The sequence below is a fragment of the Caretta caretta genome, chromosome 1, assembly GCF_965140235.1.
Source record: "Caretta caretta isolate rCarCar2 chromosome 1, rCarCar1.hap1, whole genome shotgun sequence".
Lineage (NCBI taxonomy): Eukaryota > Metazoa > Chordata > Testudines > Cheloniidae > Caretta > Caretta caretta.
The window spans coordinates 3,218,592-3,239,016 of NC_134206.1; the positions used below are offsets into that span (position 1 = coordinate 3,218,592).

At 52.2% G+C, this 20,425-nt stretch overlaps 1 long non-coding RNA gene and 1 other non-coding gene across 2 annotated transcripts; one reads left to right on the forward strand and one right to left on the reverse strand.

Annotated features, from left to right (window-relative positions):
- Positions 1 to 1,318: 1,318 nt before the first annotated feature.
- On the reverse strand, positions 1,319 to 19,435 carry LOC125644725 (uncharacterized). Its single transcript, XR_007359109.2, has 3 exons — positions 19,351 to 19,435; positions 7,295 to 7,340; positions 1,319 to 1,764 (listed from the first exon to the last, which is right to left on the reverse strand). It is a non-coding gene; the product is annotated as an uncharacterized LOC125644725 (long non-coding RNA).
- On the forward strand, positions 17,830 to 17,911 carry TRNAS-GCU (transfer RNA serine (anticodon GCU)). The gene has a single exon. It is a non-coding gene; the product is annotated as a tRNA-Ser (tRNA).
- Positions 19,436 to 20,425: the final 990 nt, after the last annotated feature.

Genomic DNA, 20,425 nt, shown 5'->3' on the forward strand with positions numbered 1-20,425 from the left:
GGAAAGGACCCCATACCTATTCTCTATCCCATCACACCCACATTGCACTGGGATTGTTAAGCAGCTGAGCACCTCAGCGAGAGATGGGTACCTGTGAATCTGAGATGGAAGATCCTTCTCTGGGAATCCCCCTCAGGTAGCCGTGTCGCACGTCTCTCTCACCCCAGCATCTAGAGCAACCTCCCACGCCGAGAGCCAACACAGGGGTGTGCACCGTTTATAATACAGCTCTGCAATCCCAGGGGGGTTCGCTCAGCTTCTACTGGAGAAGCGGCATCTGAATGCAAACAGCCTGGAGACCAGCCTGTCTGCGCTTCTGTGCTCTTTATCCACTTTTAGGAGTAAACAATATTTAAGGGACCTTCCCAAAGGGAGATGAGAACTCTTGGGCTCTCTGCATAGTCAGCGTTGAATTGGCTGCTCTGTGCATTTGTGCATATTTTAAAAAAATACAGTGGATTAGTATGAAAACTAGGGATAATGCCGAGATCTCCATAGGGTCTGATACCTTGTAAATGCCCAGGAGGGATGCTTAGAGAGTAAACAGAGAAATCTGGAAAAAGATGCCTGAGGGGAGACACGAACACTTTCTCCAAGCACAGGGGCTGTTGCTAAGGGACCAGAGATCAGTAATTCTCATCAGTAACTATCATCAGACTGTGTAGCACCTTTCACTGAAGGATCTTCAAAACACCTAGCAAAGGAAAGTCACTATGAGCATATCCCCATTTTACACATAGAGAAACTGATTCCCAGGGAGACTGACTTGGCCAAGGTCACACAGAGAATGACAGACAGAACCCAGGAGTCCTGATTTCCCTGCTGTAATCATGGTCTCTCCATCAACAACTGAGCGCTTGGCAAAAGGGAAATGGGACTCACAGTCTAGCAGGGCCTGTTCGTTGGGTGGGTGTGATGGAATTCCCTCAGGTGTAACCTTGAACTGGGGTACCGCTGACCCCTCTGGCACAACAATCTGTGCCCCCCTCACACTGTGAAGCTCTGAAAAGCTGCAATAATCACCAGGTCTTGCACTTACACAGCCATACAGAGACAGGGGCAAACCCAGCTGCAGTTACATGAATGCTTTCACTAGCCACTCATGATCCAACAATAGAGAGGCTCTAGCCACTTCCCCCCAGTTCCCCAGCCTAGGACCGCAGACCTGTACCGTCTTGCCCTATTCAAAAGCCTGACTAGTGTAATTTTATTACCTGGTCCGCTCCCTCAATGTGGAGACGACAATGCACCAACCCGTGTTCCTGAGCAGATTTCCCTTTTGCATTTCAAATAACACACTGAATTGGGTAGGTTAAAAAAAAAAAAAAAAGGATTTATTAACTACACAGAAAGATAGACAGATCAAAGTTAGTTACTAAGAAATAAACAAAATTACAATCTACGCTCCATACAAGGAGTATGTTACCCTGATGGAACAAACCGTCCAGAAATCTTCCATACACAGGCTAGACATCTCTCCAGCCTGGGACCACATTCCCCGTTCAGTTCTTGTTCCTAAGGTGTTTCCAGGTGTTGAGTTCTGGAGTGAGTGAGGCCAAGAGGTGATGCACAGTAGCCAATGGTCAAAAGGTTACATAACGTCTCTGCCCATGGTTTCAAGTTAACACATGACACTTAATTAGTTCACAGGTGTTTTCCATTAAACAATATATAGAGTGTGTTAGTCTAAAATATATATGTTGAATTCTGATTTGGAATCCATAGGAATGAAGTAGCTCCCCTGATTGTCCGACAGGTACACACCTAGGAGTTAAAGCAAAAGGACAAATGAAAAGTATATAGCAATAAAGATTGTCTTTTAAATATTAATTTGTGTTTCTAAGGCAGGCACTGGCAATGGCTTGGAGGAGAGGTGCACATCTGTGAGAGGGAAGATATTATATCTCATACTGATATGTCTGAACCTCTTCCATAAACTCAAGGCTGGTGTGTAGGAAGGCACCTCTTCTACAGAAGAAACAGGGCCCCTTTCATTCCTTTGGTATGTTTGCAACTTTGAGATAAACCCCCAATTATAATTTCCACCTGGCTTCTTGCTGACCAAGCTTATCTTAGCAAAAAGCAAGGCTGTCCTTTGTTTGTTCTGCTTCTTGGCTAAGATTGTTCACTATTTGCTAGGCCTCTGTCTTCTTGACCAAAATCTGGATTTTGGGCCTGTAAAAAGAGCTGACACCGTCTATATAGCAGGTTGTAACGTAAACAGCGTATGGATTTTAGCCTTTCACCCACGAAAGCTTATGCCCAAGTAAAAGTGTTAGTCTCTAAGGTACCACAACTACTCCTCATTGTTTTTCCTGGTTTCAGAGGAACAGCCGTGTTAGTCTGTATTCGCAAAAAGAAAAGGAGTACTTGTGGCACCTTAGAGACTAACCAATTTATTTGAGCATGAGCTTTCGTGAAGCTTCATCATGAAGTGAGCTGTAGCTCACGAAAGCTCATGCTCAAATAAATTGGTTAGTCTCTAAGGTGCCACAAGTACTCCTTTTCTTTTTGTTTTTCCTGACTGTATAAGCTTTCCTAACACCGATAGGATAAGCCGTAGGTCATTAGATAGCATCATGCTTCAGGTTTCAGAGTAGCAGCCGTGTTAGTCTGTATTCGCAAAAAGAAAAGGAGTACTTGTGGCACCTTAGAAACTAACCAATTTATTTGAGCATGAGCGTACAGGGGGAGGGGCAGGCAGAGGAACGTGAGCCGGGGGGCTCAGATCCCGCAGTGAGCCCGGCTCCGGGAGTGCCGGTGCTGAGGAGCATGGGGAGACAGGCCGATGGGGCCCATCATCGCTGCCGTGCTCCTTTGGGCAACATTTCACACGAGCACCAAGCGGGTATCGACCAGCGCGGTGGCTGTGTGCGGTCTCTTTGCACGGGTGGGAATGACAACGCGAGGGGCGGGGCGGTGAGGGATTGGCTTGGGGGGGGGGATTAGCTAAGGGTTGGGCGGAGAGAAGCCAATGGCTCCTTCTCGTCCCATGAGGCTGCCCTTCTGGGCCGGGGGGCACAGGAGCATTCGCCAGCATCTGCTGGCCTCTCTTCTCGCCAGGCTCACTTTGAGCCAGGAAACGGGCCGGGGGAGGAGGGGGGCGACTCCCATTGCCCCCCGTGGTGCAGGCTCAACCCTTTGTGAAGTCCTGTGGGCCAAATCCTTACTATAGCAACAACCCGGGCCAGCGCGTCAGAAGGCGTGAGCAGCCAGAGCTCCGTTGACCTCAGCCCCACTCAGGGCTAGGCCACCGGTGGCCCTGGGGCCAGTGACGCCCGCTGAGCATCTGGCCCTCGGCTTTTGACTGGACACGAACGCTGACGAGCGTCGGCCTCCTGGCCAAGTGGAGCCACTCCTGATTTACGCCAGAGCAGGAGCAGGCCCGAAGTCCCAGCTTTGTCAAAGGTATTTAGGAATTGCTGTGCTCATCAGCGCAAGGCCTAAGGGGATTAGGAGCCCACGAGATTTAGGCACTTGGAGCCTAAATCCCATTCACTGTCCCTGTGATTTTGGCTCCTAGATCTGGTAGGCATTGCAACACTGAGCGCAGCAACACCGAAATACCTTTACAAATCCGAACCTCAGTCCTCCCCCCTTCCTGCATGTTCCTTTTTTTCTGGTCAGAGAAGGAGCTTAAAAGCTCATCATCACCAGTCACCAGCAGGGGGCAGCAGCAGCCGGGGCTAGAGGAGCCCCAGCTGTTTCCAAATAGCAGGAGCAGCGAAAGAGGCCAGCCCCCCATGTCCGCTCTTGCTAGCACACACTCACTCCTTTCCCCCCCACCCCCATGGTCACAACATCCCCCGCTGCTCTGGGACACAGGGACCTGGCATGTTACGTGTCTGTACAGGACCATGCACATCCCTGGCATTCGGTGAGGCTGGGGAAGCCATCGCTACCCTCCCCTAGGGACATGTGACTGTGTATGTGGGGGGGAAGTGTCCTCGGCCCCATAACCCCCTAAACAGATCAGAGCCAGCCGGAATTGAAGGGATGGGGGGCAGTGCAGGGGCCAGGCTGTAGGCTGGCATCACAGCCCATGGCCCACCTGGGTACCGTCTCGTCACATGTTCCCGTCGTGTCTGGAGCAGGGGGGCTGCGACTCCCCTTCTGCAGGAGAGGGCTGTAGGTAGTTGATGGAGGGGATGGATCGGGTTCATCCATCGCCCCATCTAGCAGCCATGTGGCTCAATCTGGTTCTGTCTCCTCGTGGTCTTGGGATTCGAACCTGTGGACCCTGTAAGCCGGGCACCACATAAGAAAGGGGCGCAACCGAGGGGCCTGAGCACAGGCCTGGGAGCTGGGAGCTGGGATCCCAGGCCATCTGTGAGTCACTTGGGGTGTCGTCAGTGGTTGATTTGTAATGAAAGATGTGCCGGGGTTCAAGCAATATTTTAAAATTCATAACTGATGTGCCTAGCCTGGAAGTCCCGGGGCTATGAAGTGCCAGGCCCAAAGATGCTGGGGCTCTCAACTGAACGGCCCAGTGCTGCCGGGGCTCTGAACGGCCAGGCCTAGAGCCGCTGGGGCTAGGAACTGCCAGGCCCACAGGTCCCAGAGCTCTGAACGGCCCATCCCAGAAGTGCCAGGGCTATGAACTGCAAGGCCCAGGGGTGCCGGGGCTATGAACCGCGAGGCCCAGGGGTGCCGGGGCTATGAACCGCGAGGCCCAGGGGTGCCGGGGCTATGAACCGCGAGGCCCAGGGGTGCCGGGGCTATGAACCGCGAGGCCCAGGGGTGCCGGGGCTATGAACCGCGAGGCCCAGGGGTGCCGGGGCTATGAACCGCGAGACCCAGGGGTGCCACGGCTATGAACCGCGAGGCCCAGGGGTGCCGGGGCTATGAACCGCGAGGCCCAGGGGTGCCGGGGCTATGAACCGCGAGGCCCAGGGGTGCCGGGGCTATGAACCGCGAGGCCCAGGGGTGCCGGGGCTATGAACCGCGAGGCCCAGGGGTGCTGCAGCTACCAACTGCCCGTCCCAGAAGTGCCAGGGCTCTGAACTGTGAGGCCCAGAGTTTCTGGGGCTAGGAATTGCCAAGCTCACAGGTGCTGGGACTATTAACAGCCCTGCCCCGAGATGTGAGGGCTACGAACTGCCAGGCCCAGAGGTACTGGAGCTCTCCACTGAATGGCCCAGAGGTGCCGGGGCTGTGAACTGCCCGTCCCAGAGGTGCCGGGGCTGTGAACTGCCAGCTCAGAGGTGCCGGGGCTAGGAAGTGCCAGGCCCAGAGGCACCGGGGCTGTGAAAGGGCCAGGCCCAGAGGTGCCGGGGCTGTGAACTGCCAGGCCCAGAGGTGCCGGGGCTGTGAAAGGGCCAGTCCTGGAGGTGCCCCAGCATGAGCCTCTGCAGCATGAGCGAAAAGACAACTGGCTGTGAGCTCAGGCAGTAGCGCAGACTCATTTAAGTCTCTCTAAGTGGTCTCGGTGCCACCAGATGGGACAGGACACCCCACCCGGAGGAGTGCGGGTTACACGGGCACCAGGACGTCACTGGGAGCTGAATCTGCCCCTTGACCTACCTGGGCCCGTTTGTCGGCCGGGACAGCTCCCCGGCAGGGTCTCTGGTGGCGAACGGCAGGGCGTGTGTAACTTGCTCCCTGGGGTGTCAGGAGGTGAGTGGGGTGGGGAGGGGAAGCAGCGCTTAGGAGGGTGCGGATAGAGAAAAGCCCTCGTCAGCGTGTAGCTGCCCTTGTTCTGCACACCCTTACAGCTGCTGCGAGTTGGGCTATTTGCCCCCTTGCCACTCACACCTGCTGGCCCCCTGCATCTCACTTCCACTGCTGTGTAACCACTGGGGGATCAGCCTGATGCTGGCTCTGGAACTGCACCAGCCTCTGTGCAGGGTGTCTTCAGCCCCGTCTGCCTCAGTTTCCCCCTCCTTAACAGAGAATATCACTGCGCCTTCCCTTGGGTGGGGTGAGGGAGGTGAATGGGTTAACTGGCTGCGTTCACGTGCCATGGTGAGGGCTGAGCATGCTAGGAGAGGGTAAGTCACCCCGCTCGTGCAGTGTGAGCAGCCAGTGGAGTGCAGGGGGCTGGCCGGGGGCTGATTCGGCCCCATGCAGCAGCCTCATGGATGGCCAGAGTGGAGGGCTCTCAGGCCTCGGGGCCCCTTTCGTAGGTACCCAAGCGCTGCATGGGGGCCGGGCTCTGCACGGATGGCACCTCTCCCAGGGTAAAGCATGGCACAGCGCCTGCCCAGGAGCACCCGCCCTTGAGGAATGCCTCGCTCCGGCCTGCCCTGGCTGGGCCGTGCCCCAGGTGCGTGCAGCCTGGTTCTCTGAGCCTGGGCCCTGCAGCTCCTTACGCTTCCTTCAGGAAGCCCGGCCTGCCTTGAGCACAGGGGTTCTCAATCTTTTTCCTTTTAACACCCCCCCCCCCCTCCGGCCCCCAGTGCTATAAAAACTCCACGGCCCACCTGTGCCACAACATCCCTTTTTCAGCATATCCAGTGGATTAAAAGCCAGGGCTGGCGTTAGAGGGTGGCAAACAGGGCAATTGCCCAGGGCCCCACACGACAGGGGGCCCACACAGCTAAGTTGCTCGAGCTTCGGCTTCAGTCCAGGGCAGTGGGGCTTGGGCTTCAGCTTCAGCCCCAGGCCCTAGTGAGTCTAACACTGCCCCTCCTCTCTGGTTTATTTTGGTGGACCCCCTGAAACCTGCTTGTGCCCCCCCACTCCCCCCAGTTGGCCCCGGACCCCTGGTTGAGAACCACTGCTTTAGAGCACTATCCTGCCTCTTTCCCCGGCTCTGAACATTCCCAGGCCAGCAGCTGCCGGGCCCTCCTCTGCCTCTCCTCGTTCCTTACACTGTTCCCCATGCAAATCCGCTCGCTCCTTCAACCCCTGTGCCGCCCGACCGCCGCATGCTGGGTCTCGATTGGCCAGGCCGTGTGCCCCCAGATCGGCACTTGGCCTGGTGTACGGGCAGCGCTGGGCATCACCACAGCGGGTAGTGGCTGCAGTGGGTCTTGTGCGTGGCTTAGTGTTGTAGACATTCAGCCAGCCCTGGCAAGAGTGACGGGGGATCCCCTGTGAGTGCGATTTGCGGGGGAACCCCTGTGAGTGTAAGAATTACTTAGATGTCTCCAAGTCAGCAGGGCCTGATGAAATACATCCTAGAATACTCCAGGAACTGGCTGACTCTGAGCCATTAGTAATTATCTTTGAGAACTTGTGGAGGACAGGAGAGATCCCAGAGACTGGGAAAGGGCAAACATAGTGCCCATCTACGAAAAGGGGAATAAGAACAACCCAGGGAATTACAGACCAGTCAGTTTAACTTCCGTACCTTGAAGATAATGGAGCAAATAGTTAAGCTGTCAGTTTGCAAACACCTAGAAGATAATAAGGGGATATGTAACAGCATGGATATTTCAATAACAAATCATGTCAAACCAACCTGATAGCTTTCTTGGACAGGTTAAGAAGCTTTTTGGAAAAGGGCAGCAGTAGTGTCTCGCATGACCACCTCATAAACTAGGGAAATATAACTTAGATGGAGCTACTATAAGGTGGGTGCAAAACTGGTTGGAAAACCGTTCCCAGAGAGTATCAGAGGTGTAGCGGTGTTAGTCTGTATCCACAACAACAACGAGGAGTCTGGTGGCACCTTACCTTACTTTTTACCCATGAAAGCTTATGCCCAAATAAATCTGTTAGTCTTTAAGGTGCCACCAGACTCCTTGTTGTTTTTCCCAGAGAGTAGTTATCAGTGGTTCACTGTCGTGCTGGAAGGGCATAACGAGTGGGGTCCCGCACGGATCAGTTCTGGGTCCGGTTCTGTTCAATATCTTCATCAATGATGTAGATAACGGCATAGAGAGTACACTTATAAAGTTTGCAGATGATACCAAGCTGGGAGGGGTTGCAAGTGCTTTGGAGTATAGGATTAAAATTCAAAATGATCTGGACAAACTGGAGAAATGGTCTGAAGTAAATAGGATGAACTTTGGACAAATGCCAAATACTCCACTTAGGAAGGAACAATCAGTTGCACACATTCAAAATGGGCAATGACTGCCTGGGAAGGAGTGCTGCGGAAAGGGATCTGGGGGTCATAGTGGACCACAAGCTAAATATTAGTCAATAGTGTAACTCTGTTGCAAAAAAAAAAGTGAACACCATTGGGGGTTTATTATTTGCAGGAGTGTTGAAAGCAAGACACGAGAAGTAATTCTTCTGCGCTGATTAGGTCTCAGCTGGAGTCTTGTGTCCAGTTCTGGGGGACACATTTCAGGAAAGATGTGGAGAAACTGGAGAAAGTCCAGAGAAGAGCAACACAAAAGCTTAAAGGTCTAGAAAACATGACCTGTGAGGGAAGATTGAAAAAATTGGGTTTGTTTAGTCTGGAGAAGAAAAGACCGAAAAGGGACATGGTGATAGTCTTCAAGTATGTAAAAGGTGGCTATAAAGAGGAGGGTGATAAATTGTTCACTGAGGACAGGACAAGAAGCAAAGGGCTTAAATTGCAGCAAGGGCGGTTTAGGTCGGACATTAGGAAAAACTTCCCAACTGTCAGGGTGGTTAAGCAGTGGAACAAGTTACTCGGGGAGGTTGTGGAATCGCTGTCACTAGAGTTTTTAAAGAACAGGTTAGACAAATAACTGTTAGGGATGGTCTATTTAGTCCTGCCTCAGTCCCTGGGGCTGGACTAGATGACCTAAAGAGGTCCCTTCCTGTCCTACACTTCTATGGTTCTATAATATAAATCAATAATTGATGCCCAGTCAAATTAGTTAATAATTATCTGCCCCAGTAGTAATGACTTCCCTAACTTATAGTCTCTGCCCCTCTGCCCACCCTGAGCCAGGAGACAGGCTTTGCAGCTTGGAGAGAGGGTGGCAAACCCAAGGCCAGGGGCGCTCACAGGCCCAGGGGATTCTAACCCCGTAGCGGTATTTGCACCTCCCTGTGCCCGGGTGTAGCTCTGTTAGTGCTCCTTGGGGATCAGTGCAGGGGACACGCAATGGGACCTTTAGGCAGTGACACGGTTTGCAAGTGTGCACTGACTTTTGTGGTGGGTGTTCCATGCAGGGGCAGGGGGGGCGGGGGGCCGTGGCTGAGACCAGGCACGGGACGACTTAAATCTCCACAGCTGTCGAGCCAGCACCTTTCACAAGCACTTAACTCGTCTGACATAACCCCTGAAGTTTGCAAGGGCTGCGCCCGCCCCCTGCTTGTACATGGGGCGGGGGGCGGGTGTGTGCTGATCCTTACAGCCTGCTACTCTATCCCAGGCAATAGGAGCAGAGCGGAGGTTTTGGTAGAACACAGGATGGGTATGCTCCGGGGTGGTGCTGCTCATGTGATGAGTTGCAGAGCCATGTGGCTACCTGCCCGGCCCTACTCATGCCAATCCGTTTCTGCCAGGGCTCCTTCTAGACCCCAAACCTCTGAGCAGCTTCCAACAACCACCACCGTCTAAGACACAATCTGCCAGAGGAAGGGTTCCTTCCTTCCCACCAAATGTAGAACTTTCTCCCCACATTACACTGGCCCGAGGCCCAGGACGGGCAACGTTCAGACCTGGGCCAGTCTCAGTTTTAAGCGCTGACATCTCGTGGCCAATCGGGGGTAAAAGCAGGCACACTGTAGGATTAGAAGGGGGGTGCGGGGGGGGGGGGAGGCAGCAGGGCCATCCTTAGGCTTTATGGGGCCGTATGCGGTATTATTAAACTGGTGCCCCTATGCCTGACGGCAGCCCGGGCTCACATGTGTAGTTTGGATAAGGGTGGTCTTTTGAAGGATTTATTTAAAAATCTATACGTCTGAAGATCCAAGCATTTAAGGCTGACGATGAATCCCCAGATTGTGCATCTATAAATCTATGCAAGGATTTTTTGGAGACGTGATTTTATAGTCTTCAGTAACATGCTAATGAAATAGTTTTAAAGCAAATTTTAAACTAAGGTCCTGTAGACTGACATGTTCTGAGTAAATATAACAGTCATGCACAACTGTTTTCCTCAGTATGTTCAGAAACTGACAGTAGATACCTGGGGGTCGGCAAATGCCTGTTAAATGGCTTCATTACCTAATAGCTCATCTTAACTAATTAGCCTCTCACAGTTTGTATGGTAACTTCCAACTTCTCTGTATGTGTGTATATCTCTTACTATATGTTCCATTCTATGTATCCGATGAAGTGAGCTGTAGCCCACGAAAGCTGATGCTCTAATAAATTTGTTAATCTCTACGGTGCCACAAGTACTCCTGTTCTTATTCCCACTTGAATGGCTCTTTAACAGTTTCAATGTTGAGCTAATTCTTTTTCACTTGTAAGTACTAGATCCCCTACAGAGGAAGACTCACCAGGCTGCAGCAGCCAGTTGTGGTGGGAGTCTGCAGGCAGTGTCAGAACAGGGATAGGAAGAGGTGGGGGGTGGACACTAAGACCTGGGGTGCCTCAAATGCTCTGGTGCCCTAGGTATGCTGTGTACGCCTAAGGACAGCTCTGGGTGCCTGGCTTTCCAGTGGGAGCAGCTCTGAGAGCAGATCCCAAAACGGCATATGCCTAGTCAGAGGGATACAAAAACGGGGCTCGTTGATTCTCTGTAAAACTCGCGGAAGCTTTGCTCTAGTGTGTCCTGATTTGATAGGGACCGTCCCAATATTCAGGGCTTTTTCTTATGTAGGCACTTATTACCCCAACCTCCCCCCGGATTGTTCACATTTGCTATCTGGTCACCTTACTTTGCTCAGATAGTTTGTCTGTCTGACACGGGGCAGAGACAGAATAGCTGGTGATGGGTGGGTGACATGGAACTTGTATTCATGCACATTAGTATTCAGGCCTAAGCCGCTGGTCAGTAACAGCCTGTATGCTGCTAGCTGCCCTTATATCCCATGGATCCTCACGCGCTCTCTCTCCCTCTGTATCTATTGCTCTGTTGGCCCAGGCACCAAGAGACACCTACTGCGTGCGTGAGACAGGAAGCTATTCCTATTGTTCTTTGTATTGCGGGAATGCGTGAGGCCCAGCAGCACTCAGGTGCCAGGCCTGGGACAGGCACGGAACAAGAGCTGACTCCTGCTTCAAGAAGTGGGTCGTTAGAGCTCTATTTTTTGACAGAAAGTTCTTCATCATGGTGTCGTATATCCTGATCCTCAGGGCTGTGCTGATGCTCTCTTCCAGGAACGCCTGTCTCAAGGCTTTTGGCACCTGTGGGGCCCATATCTGCATCTTCACCAGCTTCTACATGCTGGCCTTCCTCTCCTTCACCCACTGCTTCGGCCCTAACGTCCCCCACCATGGCCACATCCTCCTGGCCAACCTCTACCTCCTGGTGCCACCCATGTTGAATCCCATTGTGTACAGTGTGAAGATCAAGGAGATCCGGGTGCGAGTGCTTGACCTGCTCTGCCAGAAGCAGAGCATCCCTGAAGTTGGTGCATGAGCCATTGTTCTGGCAGGGGATGCTGCACAGGAACTGGGATTCTGGACTTTTCCCCATAGTTCTCCCTGCTGCTCCATCCTTGTGGCGGCTCCTCCCAGAGTCTTCAGGTTCCCCACTAATCCCCTGTCTTGCCTTGGTTCCATCTTTAATCCTGCATCCAGCTGACTCTAGCCACAGAACTCCATGGTGCAGACTTGCTGCTTTATGCAACTCTGTTGCAAAAAATGGCAGCTACTAAAGTTAGATTAAACAGCAGGTATTTTAAAATCAGTTAGGCATTTTTAAATTAGCAGTGCCAGCTAACTTGCATCCAAGAGTTTTAAAAGACCTGGCTGAGAAGATCCCTGAACTGTTGGTTTTCATTAACTTTTGGAACACTGGGGAAGTTCCAGAAGACTGGAAGACAGCTAATGTGCCAATATTTTAAAAGGGTAAACAGGATGACGTGGATAATTACAGGCCTCTCAGCTTGACATTGATCCTAGACAAGATAATGACGCAGCTGATGTGGGACTTGATTAATAAAGAATTAAAGGAGGGCAGTGTAATTAATGCAAGCCAGCATGGGTTTTTGGACAATACAGCCTGTCAAACGAACTTCATATTTTTTTATGATGAGATAACAAGTTTGGTTGCTAAAATATAATGTTGTATTGATGTAATATACTTAGACTTCTGTAAGGCATTTGACTTGGTACCGCATGACACTGTGATTAAAAAATTGAACAAGAGAAAGTTAACGTGTCCCACATTACATGGATTAAAAACAGGCTAACTGATAGGTCTCAAAATGTAACTAAAGTATTGAAGATCTTTTTATACACAAAAAGCATGAAAAAAATACCTCCCCCCACCCCACTCTCCTGCTGGTAATAGCTTATCTAAAGTGATCACTCTCCTTACAATGTGTAAGATAATCAAGTTGGGCCATTTTCAGCACAAATCCAGGTTTTCTCCCCCCCAAACAAACATACAAACCCACTCTCCTGTTGGTAGTAGATAAGCTTTAGATAAGCTACTACCAACAGGAGAGTGGGTTTGTATGTGTGTGTGGGGGGGGGGGGGGGAGAAAACCTGGATTTGTGCTGGAAATGGCCCAACCTGATTGTCATACACATTGTAAGGAGAGTGATCACTTTAGATAAGCTATTACCAGCAGGAGAGTGGGGTGGGGGGAGAGAAAACCTTTTGTAGTGGTAAATACCCATTTTTTCATGCTTTGTGTGTATAAAAAGATCTTCGATACTTTCCACAGTATGCATCCAATGAAGTGAGCTGTAGCTCAAGAAAGCTTATGCTCAAATAAATTGGTTAGTCTCTAAGGTGCCACAAGTCCTCCTTTTCTTTTTGCGAATACAGACTAACACGGCTGTTACTCTGAAAATGTAACTGTAAACTGGGAATCCTGTGGAGTCCCACAGGGATCCCTTTTTGGCCCTACACCATTTAAAATGTTTATCAATGCGCTGGAAGAAAACATAAAATCATCATGGATAGAGTTAGCAGAGGGAGTGGTAAATATTGAACAGGACAGGTCCCTGATAGCAGAGAGATCTGTATCACTCGGTAAGCAGGGCACAAGCAAACTTTATGGGTTTTAATACAGCTCAGTGTAGATGTAGACGTAACCCATGCCTGTTGTACTCTGTCCCCATGTAGTGGCACCGAGACCACGGAGATGAACGAGTCAGCCATGTGGCGTTTAGCTCATGCAGTAGAGGCTCATGCACCCCCAGGTTCAGTCTTGCCCACTGACACCTGGGGTCTGTCGGTGTTACATATGCATCTAGGATCAAGGAATGCAGGCTGTACTTACAAGGCAGGGCTCTGCTCCTGGAAGCAGGGACTCTGAAAAAGATCTGGGGGTCAAGGTGGATAATCAGCCAAACAGGAGCTCCCAGTGTGACACCATGGCCAAAGGGGCTAATGCAATCCTGGGATGTATAAACAGGGGAATCTTGAGTAGAAGCCGAGAGGTTATTTTACCTCTATTTGGCCCTGGTGCGAGCGCTGCTGGATTCCTGTCTCCGGTTCTGGTGCCCAGAGTTCAAGAAGGATATTGATATTCTGGCCTCCTCCATATTGGCAATACCTCCCAAATTGGTGTCATTTGCAAATTTTATTAGTACACTCCCACTTTTTGTGCCAAGGCCAATAACGATAATATTAAATAAGATTGATCCCAAGACCGATCCCTGCTGAACTCTGCTAGTAACCTCCCTCCAGCCTAACAGTTCACCTTTCAGTATGACCCACTGTAGTCTCCCCATTAACTACTTCCTTACCCACCTTTTGATCCTCATATTAATCCCCCTTCTCCAATTTAACTAATAATTTCCCATATGGAACTATATCACATGCCTTACTGATATCCTGATAGATTAGATCTACTGTGTCACGGAGTGTGGGGGACTCAGGGCCCTGCACCCCTCACTTCCTGCACTTCACCGTGACTCTCAGCCGGCCAGTAAAACAGAAGGTTTATTAAACGACAGGAACACTGTTCAAAACAGAGCTTGTAGGTAAAATCATAGAATACCAGGGTTGGAAGGGACCTCAGGAGGTCATGTAGTCCAACCCCCTGCTCAAAGCAGGACCAACACCAACTAAATCATCCCAGCCAGGGCCTTTTCAAGCCTGACCTTAAAAACTTCTAAGGAAGGAGATTCCACCACCTCCCTAGGTGATGCATTCCAGTGTTTCACCACCCTCCTAGTGAAAAAATTTTTCCTTATATCCAACCTAGACCTCCCCCACTGCAACTTGAGACCATTACTCCTCGTTCTGTCATCTGCTACCACTGAGAACAGTCTAGAGCCATCCTCTTTGGAACCCCCTTTCAGGTAGCTGAAAGCAGCTATCAAATCCCCCCTCATTCTTCTCTTCTGCAGACTAAACAATCCCAGTTCCCTCAGCCTCTCCTCATAAGTCATGGGTTCCAGCCCCCTAATCATTTTTGTTGCCCTCCGCTAGACGTTTTCTAATTTTTCCACATCCTTCTTGTAGTGTGGGGCCCAAAGCTGGACACAGTACTCCAGATGAGGCCTCACCAATGTCGACCAGAGGGGAACGATCATGTCCCTCGATCTTCTGGCAATGCCCCTACTTATACACCCCAAAATGCCATTGGCCTTCTTGGCAACAAGGGCACATTGTTGACTCATATCCAGCTTCTCGTCCACTGTAACCCCTTGTTCCCATTAGCCACCCTGCCACTGTACCTCAGCTCCTCATGACCCTCATTAAAACCTGAGGCAAAGTATTCATTTAGGTGTTGGGCCAGGCCTAGCTTCTCTTTAATGGCCACCCCGCCCTCAGTGTTTAACTGCCCCACTTCTTTATTCCTTTTTATTTATATAGCTATAGAAATGGTTTGGTTTTAATGCCCTTTACCAGGTCCATTCTGCTTGGCTTTTGGCAGCTCTCACTTTTCCCCTGCACTTTCTGACCTCCCAGGGTAGCTTTCTTTGCTGATCTGTCCCATCTTCCATTCCTTGTAGGCTTTCTCCTTTCTCTTACTCACCTCTTTGAGAGGCTTGGTCATCCAGCTTGGTCTGCAGCCCTTCCCTAGGAATGTTTTCCCCTTGCTTGGGATGCAGGCTCCAGAGAGTTTCTGCAGCTTTGCCTTAAGGCTTTGAGCCTTGGGATGCCTGTGTTCTGTTTGAAGCGTGAGTGGTTCCCATTCACACTTGGCTTAGCTCAGCGGTTTAGCTTTGTTCTCCATCCAAACTAGCACTGCTTTATACTGATACCACCCTGACGTACCAATCCTCACTACAAGGCCTGGCGGCGGGTGGCCCTGCTTCACAGGACGCAGTGTGCGCTAGCGGGTAGAGCATTGGACTGGGACTCAGGCTCTCTGCCGAGCCCTTCCACTGAATTGCTAGGCGACCTTGGCCAAGTCACTCCCCTGCTCTGTGCCTCAGTTTCCCCATCTGTACAGGAGGGATAATGATACACGCACATACCAAGCAATTAGAGATCTCCTGATGAAAGTGCTGCGTGAGAGCTTAGTATTAGGACTCGCTACAGCTTGCAGACCTATAGATCACCTGCTGAGTGCCCACACTGTCCTCCTCTGCTGTGCCCCCGCATGCTCTGTGCCCTCTGGCCTCCAGCAACGCCTCTGGCTGATAGTAATGCAGTGAGGGCATGTTCTAAGCCCCCAAGTTGTGGCCCGCTGACCAGTGTGTTCCCTCACTTCAGCGAGTGCCCTCTCCCCGGCACATCCCCAGCTGGGGCACTGGCTGCCAGGCCTACTCTGAACCGGGAGAGAGCTCGGCATAGGGGTTTGCTCAATGAACTCGTTCCAGGCTCCGGCGCATGCAGGAGGGGGAATGCTGCCTGACCTTCAGAGGAGGAGGGCTGTGGAGGGAATGGACCAGGCATGGCCGCTGCCCACGCGGTGATCTGGAGAGAACGTGAAGGGAGCTTTTCTGTGGCTCGGAGACCTGTGGGACATTGACATAACCTCCCTGGTCAGTGCCTTGGGGAGAGACAGGCCTGGAAGGGGCGGGGGGGAGGAGGTGCATAGGTGGTCAGAGCAGCCAGGCTGGGATTGGATAGTACGTCTACACAGGAACCCGGGCCAGCCATGGGGATTTTATCCCTGTGTAGATGTAACCTTTGTGTGGCCTGTCGGCGCAGGAAAGATAACCAGCAACCCCCTTATCTCATCAGCGCCACACTCCTCCACTCTTCTTCCTGCTGGCTCGTGCCTTTTGTCTCTTTCTCCCTTTTAATATTAATTATAAACAATAATGAATTGGGAGCACTGGGGATGGAATTCCCGCCCCCCCCCACACACACACACACGCACCATCAATCGTGCAGAGAGCCGGGACAGACCTATGCACCTTATAAAGGCCTCACACTGACCTCTCCTTGCCCGGGCTGGGATCCTGAGGCCCACGCCCCACTCCCGTGGCCCAGACTGCTGCCTGTCCCCCCACTGCTCACACAAGCGCAATTCGAGTGCCCGGCCAACACAAGGAGGCTGCTGGATGCTGCCAGCTGGAAATAGATCCCGGCACCGGGAGTCCTGAGTGTCGTCCAGCGCTACATCCCCTGGGGTGGGGGGCGTGAGGATGAGGATGTGATTGGGGGGAGGGGAACAGCCGGGGGACCCCAGCAGCCAGGTGCAAGTGAGGGCACCCTCAGCTGCATAGGCCACAAAAAACCCCGGGCCCAGGGAGGCATGAAGCTGGTGTTAAAGCCCCTGGTTCCTGCAGCATGCAGCTCCTGGCTGGAAGGCAGACTCAGGATCTGTTTCTCCGCTGGGCTGAATTTCTCCCTGGGGCAAGCTCACTCCTGACACTGGGCTTTACACCAGATATGCCGGCAAGATAAGAAAAAGTATGGGCTGGATGAATGAACAAAAAGGTGGATAGAAACCTGGCTAGACTGTCAGGCTCAATGGGTAGTGATCAATGGCTCCATGTCTAGTTGGCAGCCAGTATCAAGCGAAGTGCCCCAAGGGTCAATCCTGGGGCTGGTTTTTTTCAGCATCTTAATGAATGATCTGGATGATGGGATGGATTGCAACCTCAACAAGTTTGCAGATGACACTAAGCTGTGAGAGAGAGATAGATATGTTGGAGGGTACGGATAAGGTCCAGAGTGACCTAGACAAATTGGAGGATTGGGCCAAAAGAAATCTGATGAGGTTCAACGAGGACAAGTGCAGAGTCCTGCACTTAGGAAGGAAGAATCCCATGCACCGCTACAGGCTGGGGACCGACTAGCTAAGCAACTGTTCTGCAGAAAAGGACCTGGGGATTACAGTGGATGAGAAGCTGGATATGAGTCAGCAGTGTGCCCTTGTTGCCAAGAAGGCCAATGGCATATTGGGCTGCATTAGTTAGAGCATTGACAGCAGATCTAGGGACATGATTATTCCCCTCTATTCAGCATTAATGAGGCCACATCTGGAGTATTGCATCCAGTTTTGGGCCCCCACTACAGAAGGGATATGGACAAATTGGAGAGTTCAGCAAAGGGCAAAGAAAATGATGAGGGGACTGGAACACATGACTTATGAGGAGAGGCTGAGGGAACTGGGGTTATTTAGTCTGCAGAAGAGAACAGTGAGTGGCGATTTGATAGCAGCCTTCAACTACCTGAAGGGGGGGTTCCAAAGAGAATGGAGCTCGGCTGTTCTTAGTGGTACCAGATGACAGAACAAGGAGCAATGGTCTCAACTTGCAGTGGGGGAGGTCTATGTTGGATATTGGGAAACACTCTTTCACTAGGAGGTTGGTGAAGCACTGGAATGGTTCCCTAGGGAGGTGGTGCAATCTCCGTCCTTAGAGGTTTTTACGGCCAGACTTGATAAAGCCCTGGCTGGGATGATTTAGTTGGGGATTGGTCCTGTTTTGAGCAGGGGGTTGGACTAGATGACCCCCTGAGGTCTCTTCCAGGCCTTCAAGACGAGGTGGCCGAGTGGTTAAGGCGATGGACTGCTAATCCATTGTGCTCTGCACGCATGGGTTCGAATCCCATCCTCGTCGGTCCCCTTGCTTTAGTTACCTTTCGTGGGGGGAGGGATAGCTCAGTGGTTTGAGCATTGGCCTGCTAAACCCAGGGCTGTGAGTTCAATCCTTGAGGGGGCCATTTAGGGATTGGGGGCAAAAATTGGGGATTGGTCCTGCTTTGAGCAGGGGGTTGGACTAGATGACCTCCTGAGGTCCCTTCCAACCCTGATATTCTATGATTCTAATCTTCCATGCCATGGCTCATCCAGGTGCGATTGCTTTACCTCAGCAAAATGCACAGTGGAGTTTCCCCACTTCTTGTGCCCGGTCGCAGATTGTTCCCAGCCCTATCCAGCGCTCTGCCTTCCCAGCAGACAGGCGTCTGGTGTAAGGAGTGGTAAGGGGCTGAGCTGCTGTCTGATCCTCTGGTTGGGCGTTCTCCGGGACAGGCTCTTTGGGACAGGGGCAGCATAGGTGCAGTGCCCTGCGCAACAGGGGCCCTGCCTTGACGGGAGCCTTTGGTGCTACTGCACTATAAATGATTGATTTCACCCGCCCACACAAGGAGTACCGGGGGGGGGGGAGGGGGGCAGGTATGCTCCCAGCACACCAAAGTACCAAGGCCATGTTCTCCTCTCCATGAAGCCGGTGTCAATCCAGAACTGCTACCCTGATGCTGGATTTACACCACTGCAACAGAGGTCAGAATTCCACCCCGGGGTCAGTAGTTGCTTGTTCCTGGTCCCACGGGATTCAGCTTCTCTGCAGGTGGAATTCCACCCACGTCATTCCAGGCCAGGGAAGAATTTGGCTCGGGGAGTTTTTCCACAACATAGCAGAGCCCGACCTTCCTTTCTCCACCCGGGGATCTACTGCTCCAAAGAGCAGGCCGGGCTCTGGAGAGGAGGCGAGTCAGAGATGGGTAATGCACCCCTGGGAGCATTCAGGGGTGTCTGCCCCAGGCAGCTTGCACCTAGGGCTAATCCCATTCTGAAGGGGCTGTTTAAGATGGTGCCACTCCTGCCCCAGTCCCAAGGGCCCTGTTCCAAAGAGCAGGGGGGAGAGCGAAGGGAGAAGCAGCGAGGGAGGGAAGGAAGAAAAGAAAAACAGACTGGGAAATTGACCTGCATCGATAAGGGAGCCCTTGCTTATCTGTCAGTGCAGGGTTGGGTGTGGGAAGGGGGCTGGCTAGCCATACAAAAGAGCAGCCACGTGGCTTAGAGGATGGGTCCCCACGGGAGCCAGGAAGAGTTTTCACCAGGTGGGAATTAGGGACACAAAACTAACCCAGCAACGTGGGAAAGCAGTCCAGGCAGGCGGGTCTCGCAATGTAAGGCAGGCTTCTGGACTGCGGGGGAGAGCAGCTATATCAGTGCTCACAGGGGCACTCTGCTCCCTGGTCAGGCGAAGGGCCCAGCACCGTTGCTTCGTGCCCGGGCCCACGTTTCAGAGCCAGCATCCAGCTGGGGACGCACCTTTTACCCAGCCGCAGCCTGCGCGGTTTCTCCGAGAGCTAGGGGGCCAGCGACACCAGAAAGTAAAGTCACCAGGAGAGCACGGGGATCCGGACACAGGCTGCACGAGCCCTGCCTTCCCAAATGGCAGCCAAGCCGCTCCCCAGCACAGAAACGCCCCGCCTCAAGACACACGCGGCTCATCGCTCGCTGGCGTGCACCGGGGCGGGGGATGCCCCTGCAGCTGACGAGCGCTCGGCACGGCTGAGGCGAGGGTGTGTTAAAGTCTTGGGCAGTGGGCTGGGGATGAAGTGAGCTGTAGCTCAAAAAAGCTTATGCTCAAAATAAATTGGTTAGTCTCCAAGGTACCACAAGTGTACTCCTTTTCTTTTTGCGAATACAGACTAACACGGCTGCTACTCTGAAACCTGTAAATAACAGTGAATAATACTCCAGATCCCTGTGGCAAACTCAGCCCCTGGTTTGGGGGGCTCAGTTTGACCCCAAACACCTTGTGACGCGTTGCAGGCATGTCCCGGGAGCTTGCAGTCCTTGTGCCACTAGAGGGTGCCCAGGCTGTTCTGGGAATGCGAGAGCAGCCTGCGGAGGGCTCAGAAACACTGCAGGTTTATTGCACATTCAGGTTGCTGCCACTGAAAATACTTTCCTCTGTTCTGCAGAGAGACAGAGCAACAAGGAATCCAGAAGCAAGCAGCTTCCCGCCACTTGGGAGGAATATTACAGTGCTGTAGCCAGTCTGGGGTCGATGTGGGTCGGTGGATCGGCACTAGCGAGGCCGGGCGGCTCTTTTGACTGGGAGGGAAGGGAGCAGCAGTGAAGAGTGCCAGACAGATTGCTCAGCCCCCTCTGCTCCTCCTTTGTTCTGCCCCCTGCTCGGAAAGATCAGAACTTGGCTCGGTAACGCCACAGCCAATGCCTAAGCCGCACGCAGGGAGGCAGCGTGGTCTGGCAGTTAGATCATGAAATGAGGACTGCAAATGCCTGGTGGTCTAGCTGTGTGTCTGTCACAGCCTCTTGCGGGGTGACCTTGGGCCAGCCGTGTCCCTGCTCTGTGCCTCAGTTTCCCCATCTGGGA